The sequence below is a fragment of the Ptychodera flava genome, chromosome 2 (assembly GCF_041260155.1).
Source record: "Ptychodera flava strain L36383 chromosome 2, AS_Pfla_20210202, whole genome shotgun sequence".
Taxonomy (NCBI): Eukaryota; Metazoa; Hemichordata; class Enteropneusta; family Ptychoderidae; genus Ptychodera; species Ptychodera flava.
Window position 1 is genome coordinate 355482 of NC_091929.1, and position 6675 is coordinate 362156.

Sequence of the window (6675 nt, forward strand, 5' to 3'; positions counted from 1 at the left end):
ATATACTTGTGATAGGGGCCACCATGTAGCAGCTCATCACCATGGAATAACCACTAAATTTCGTATCGATGGCGACATCCCATTTTCTCTCGGCCATAAGTGTGGAATGACCAAGCATCTTCTCGCTTTCATAAAATCACTAGCTGAATCCAGTGTCGCTTTCACCATAGACCTTAAAAACGGAAGGACAGGCAACTGCCGGAAAAGACAAAGAAACTACGTATTTACCCGTACGATCTGGGTTATAATCCTCTGCGCAGTTATGTAAACGCAAAACACGTCACGTGATGACACAGTGACGTCTTTGCAGCACTGGAGCTACACAGACATGAGAAGACGCTATACCTGTGCTGCTGTCGAGTCTTAAGTCGCGTTCTGTTCCGGGGTCTAGTTCACTTTGTTTTCAAGGATTGTATTACCCATTGATTTTTACAGACAATTTTGCTACCATTTTCGACAGATGAGTCACTATTAGGAAGGTATTGTTGTTGTTGTTATTTGTTTTTCCCGTCAATTCACGATCGAGACGGCAAAGTTAATTTTGCAATCTAATCATTGTACACCCCTGATAACTCTTCCGTTTATTTCTGATTCATGTGTAATGCTGTAAACTTTCTTTTGCTTCATTATGTACTTCTTGCACTTCGGCACTGTAGTATTTTTAAAAACTCGTGCATCTTCAGCCGGATCGGCCATTGTTGTTTACGAAGCGACTTCCTGTTTCAACTGAAAACTTCCTACCCTGTCATATTTCTCTGCTGTAATGATAATGCATGTCAATGATAGTAAACGTTTCAACCTTAGGTATTTCGTCAACTGACTAGTATTTTGCGGGGCAAATCATGTTTACATTGTAAAACTTGTACCAAATTCACGTGCAGGCATCTCCAGCTCGATCGGCCATTGCTGTTGATGGACGATCTTTTTGTGCGTTTCAACTAAGTAATTTTTTACCCTCTTAATAATGCATGACAGTGCTAATGTACGTTTCTACGTGTCTTATTTCGTGGATTGAACTAGTATTTTTAGGAGAAGTCATACGTACATTTGTAAAAATAGGACTAAATTTACGCGTCTCCGACTCAATCGGCCATTGTTGTTTACAACATGACATTCTGTGCGTTTCCTCTGAGTAATTTTTCTTACCGTCTCATGTTTCTCTGTTGTAATAATAATGCATGACAGTGCTAATGTACGTTTCTACGTGTCCTATTTCGTGGATTGAACTAGTGTTTTTAGGAGGAAGTCATACGTACATTTGTAAAACTAGGACTAAATTCACGCGTCTCCGACTCAATCGGCCATTGTTGTTTACAACGTTTTTAAAGTCTATGCTTTCACCGAAATAAAAAGGATCATAAAATCACACGTGATTGACGACGTCGGGCGCAGGTTATCTAAATTTTATGAAGATGGCGAATGTCAAGGAAAGACTTTTGAGTGGGAATTAAGGAAAATTGTAAATAGTGAAAAAATTATGTTTCCTGGCAGAAACAATATCGTGGACTGTTATGTCAGTGATTTTATGAGAAATGAGGATCAATATGCGACAGCATCATGTCTAAGATTGAAGGGTCACTGTTGAGCTGTAACCACACGTTCAAGTAGGCCACCAACATCGGCTATGCAAGACAACCAACGGGAAATGGTTAAATGTGTATGATGCCCTTTTCTGTGTGACAAATATTCACGGAGAAATTTTAAAATTTCAATTGACAAAAGGTGAATCGTTCGGCGCAATTGAACAGCTCTTCAAAAATTTAAATAATCTTTTTGTAAAATTAGGGAAAAAGATTGAAATGTTAAGTATTGACATCTGTTGCAAATGGAGAGACAAAATAAAAAGCGCTTTTGCTGATTTTCCGAATGTTCATGTAAAGCTGGACATGTTTCATGCCGTTAGACATGTGACATCGGCCATTGACAGAAAAAACAAACAGTTGTATAAACAATTCTGTCAAGAGTTTCGTACTGTTTTTCCTGAAGCAGGTGACATGGGTATGAAGCGAACCAGACCTACAATAGCAAAAAACTGTAATGATGGCCAACTCAAACAGATTTATTAATCGTTGGGCTAACATTAAGAACGAGGGAAAAAAATTATGACACAGGAAGTTATGAAGTAGATAAACAATCTGAAAATACACATCCACAAAGGTTGTTTGTCTGGTATTCCACCAGGATTTGGAACAATTGCAAGAAGTAAATTTGGCATCCATTGGCATACTCACTGATATTTTCTGTGTTACATCGGCACAATATGCGAGTGAAAGAAAGGTGTGCAAAAATCTAAGCGAGGTGGTTTTACAACGACTAGATCAATCTATCGTAAACAAAACTGACCAATCCAACGAAGTTAGGGAGAGTTTCGGGTTTATGTCCGCAGATATCACTGCCGATGATATCGACCGAACTAAGAGACAAAACTCGACAATTTGAAAATCGACGATATTGAAACCATTCAAAAATCTGTAAATTCTGTCATCATTCAACTGCAAAATTCTGAATTGCACACGAAATCAGACCACAGCTACACGAAAAGCGGAAGTAAATCATTTGACGAATTGGAGGCGTTGGAAATCTTGCATGATGCTTTATCGATGCGGAAAACGTTAGCTCAACTGTCAGCAGTAAACAAATATAAGGTGATGAATTATACATACATACCCTTTTTGACAGAACATCCCCTCTTGGTGAACATTATGTCTATTCGCCTTCAACGACATTGAAATTCACGCACAAAGAATCAAACAATTAGCTTCATCCTGGGGGTTAAAAATTGTGTCTGTCGAAGGGGATGGTAATTGCCTATTTTCGGGGTTTTTTTATTAATTTGAGTTTGTCTAAGCATAAATCACTCAATTGAAGTTTGTCTTTCACAAATCGCTCAATTTGAGTTTTTAGAAACACATATCACTCAATTAGAGTAAGTCTTGTACAAATTGATCAATTGGAGTTTTTCTTGCATTAATCACACAATTTGAGTTTGTCTTGACAAATCGCTGAATTGGAGTTTTTATAAACACAAATCACTCAATTAGAGTAAGGTTTGTACAAATCGCTCAATTGGAGGTTTTCTTGCACAAATCACTCAATTTGAGTCTGTCTTGAACAAATCGCTGAATTGGAGTTTTTCTTAAACAAATCTGACGGGGGGTGTCACTCGAAATTTCTGAGTTTCAGCTCGTAAATAATGAAGGCTCCCTTATATACAACGCATCACAAACTTGATGACAAAGAAAAAAAAATTGCATTGCTACTCCATTTGAAAAAAAATTGATGCAGCTCTGACAGTAGAAAAAAAAAATTGCTGTCACTGTGACAGGAAAAAAAAATTGCTCCCATACCCATTTCCTCCATACCCCCCCCCCAAAAAATCAAATGGTTCTCCCCTTATAGGCCTTGTCGTCGTCAGCTGCTACTGGAAATGGCCATTCTAAAATGTACTCTGTAGCAGCAAAGAATGGTGTATCTCAGAGCAAGATTGGCCGTCAAGATCTCCATGAAAAACTGACCGTCAAAATGTAACTGAGCAAACAGTATCGGTAATAAATAGGGAATCCCGAAACTGCAATACTGTGCTTTCGACTGTCACTTCGTGTGGTTTATTTTTTTACACGCGGATGCTTAGGGACTGGTCAGTTTCTTCAGCCTGGGGTAGGGGCGGTGGATTCATGGGGGGGTCACCCTGTTTTTGACTTTGGTGATAGGGGGGTCACCATGTTTTTTGAAATGCCCAATCGGGGGGTTAGTGTGTTTTTGAATTTTGACACAGGCTCATCAGTGCCTAAAATGCTAGTGTCAGCCACAAATTTCATCATTAAGGCTATTGTCTGGGCTATTTTACAACACTAACCGTGTAGTACCTTGTTTTCAGATTTTGTCATCTTTTTGTGCAGTAGATGGTAAAATGCAGTGCAGGGGGAAAACCGGATATTCGGTTGGCATGGCGACAATTTCAGGGTTAAAAATATGAGGAAATTTGTGGCAAAGATATCTATTGAACGAAAAGTCATACAACAACCGAATTTTTTCTGTAGCATTCAGATGTATATGTATTACAATATGAACCTAAATCTAGGACTGTATAAGATGTCAATATAAATTAAATCATAGTCATCTCGGTAAGATTGAAAAATTAATAAATTTCACAACTTTCCGTCAAGTTTCTACTATGACATGATTGGATGACCTTGTTTTTTGAGGTTTATTTTGTAAAGTATTTAATTTCACATATGTTGGCTGATTTTCATTGCATTCCAACCATTCTTTCAAGAGTTATTACTGCCACAAGAAACGAATGCAGTACAAAACACAATTGTTAGGAGTATTGGATTGAAATGTTTACAACATAAAGGTGATACTCATACTTCATGCAAAGTTTACGACCTCAAAATAGGGTATTCGACAAGTTTAAATTGTCAGTTAGAATTCTATTTACAAAAGCCTGGCTGTAATTGCTTTCTAAGTGAAAAATGAACTGTTAATTATCAAAAAACATTGATTTTATAATCAGCATGATAATGAAATTCATGTGAGATTCTTTACTTGTTATGTATATGGACACCATAACGTCTAATATGGTTTGTTTTCTGGTTTAATTGCTATACCTGAATGAAAATCTTCATATGCCTTACAGTAATATCCACACAAAATATAAAACAGAATCATTTGTTGCAAATTTCTTCCTATTACTCATTGATCTGGCTTTTTTAGACTGCAATTAGTTTCAAACTCACAATTTCCACAACGCCATATTTTTACCTCTGAAAAAGCTGCTTCAATAAGCAAGCAAATGGTCACTACTTCATACATGATGCCAAAACTCAACAAAGTTTTTTGGCAACCAAAAATAGCGATTTACCTGTTTTGAATATATAATTAGACTAAATAAAATTTGACCAGGAATCAGTGAGAAAAAAACGCGATTTTTCTCGATTTTAGTTAATATTTTTTGAAGAATGATATAGCTTATTTGAAAGTATACATGTCGAGGGTGACAATGAAGGAAAAAAATAAAATTTGATTTTTTGAGCATTTTGACTGACATTAGCCCAGACGATGGCCTTAAGTTGTATTTTTCGGCGCGCCCTTTGGGCGCGTACCTTTAATAATCAGTCATGTTTTTCAGCACGCCCAACTTTAACATATCAAGCATACATACATCAGAGATATCTGTATGTTCAATATTTTTCTGCGTGCTCTTCAAGCTCATTACATTAATATATCAGACATTTTGCAGCATGCTCTTCAGGTGCATGACTTTAATATACAAGGCATATATATATCAGAGATATCAGGATATTTCATATTTTTCGGCGCGCCCTTAGGGCGCCATACTTTAATAAATCAGATATATCTTGATGTTTGCTAAGTGAAAGTGTACCATTATGAAATCTGTATTTCATATGAAAAGCATGACAAATTCCTGATACTTTTCTGTTCTCTCTATGAGAATTCAGTATGAGAAAGCAACATGTAAAGCTGAGGGCTTGCGTGTATTCTAGTCGTGGTATATTGCCAATATACCACAGTTCTTTTCTCGTCTCAACCAATGAGATTGTTTTTGCGCAGTCGATATACTGGTATGATATAATGGTTTTTAGAGGTTCTTTGTGTTATATGTCAGTAGTTCTTGTTCGACTATAAGATATATGTTAAAAAACCTTCAAACAAACTTGTCAATGTAGTGCTTCACTTTTCTAAAGTGTACCATAATTGTTGACAATAGAATTCTAATACTAACGTAAATTAATCTGTTGAACATTAAAAATGCAGATAATATGCATAGAATGAGTTGATAAGTTAAATTTAGTGCATGCAAATATACTTTCGGGGACACTTATATAAACCCCAAATGACACAACATGTGTGTAGTCGCATGTGTAACTACCTGTATTATCCAGCGATACCACGTACCTAATGTTGACCTGTAATGTAGGGCCATATGCATATTTTTCATTTTGCATACACATTGAAACTGATTAACATGTATCCTTATCATCTTTTATAGGTCTCATATGGCATCTTGAGGAAGTGTGTAAATGTGAAGGGGAGAAATTTTGTAGGGATACAGACTTTTACTACCATAAATAGATATTGCGTATACAACTGTTTAGTTTTGAAAATTACAAATAAAATTATTTACATAAATTCAATGAAAGTTGTTGGACACGCATGTGTCCAACACATTTGTGAACAAACTACCTGTAGGGTTATTACTGTGTCAAAGAAAATAATTAACAAAATAATAAGAGAAAAAAAGTTTCAACACAATGAAAATTATTTATTTTACAGGGTTAATAAATTCATTATTAGTTCATAAGATTGGGGCATGTGGGACGGGATGGGCTTAATATTTTCGAAACAACTGACATTACTTCGGGGATTTTTTGGTCAAAGGTCCATATTTATTTCTTTCTTTAATGAATTAGACTTTGTTGTGTGTACAAGTGCGGTACTGTCTGTTCTGTGCTATTTTGTGTCTATATTTATAACAATTAACTGAGTGTGACAAATTTTGACCTAGTGTTATCGGATTATGGATGGGTATGATTGTAATTATTAAGCCTTTGCATATCAGAGTACTCACAGGGAAACCACCAAAAAGGTGCAACTGTATACGCAATATCTATTTATGGTTCCCCCATGTCGTCACTCAGTCAGTCTACATGT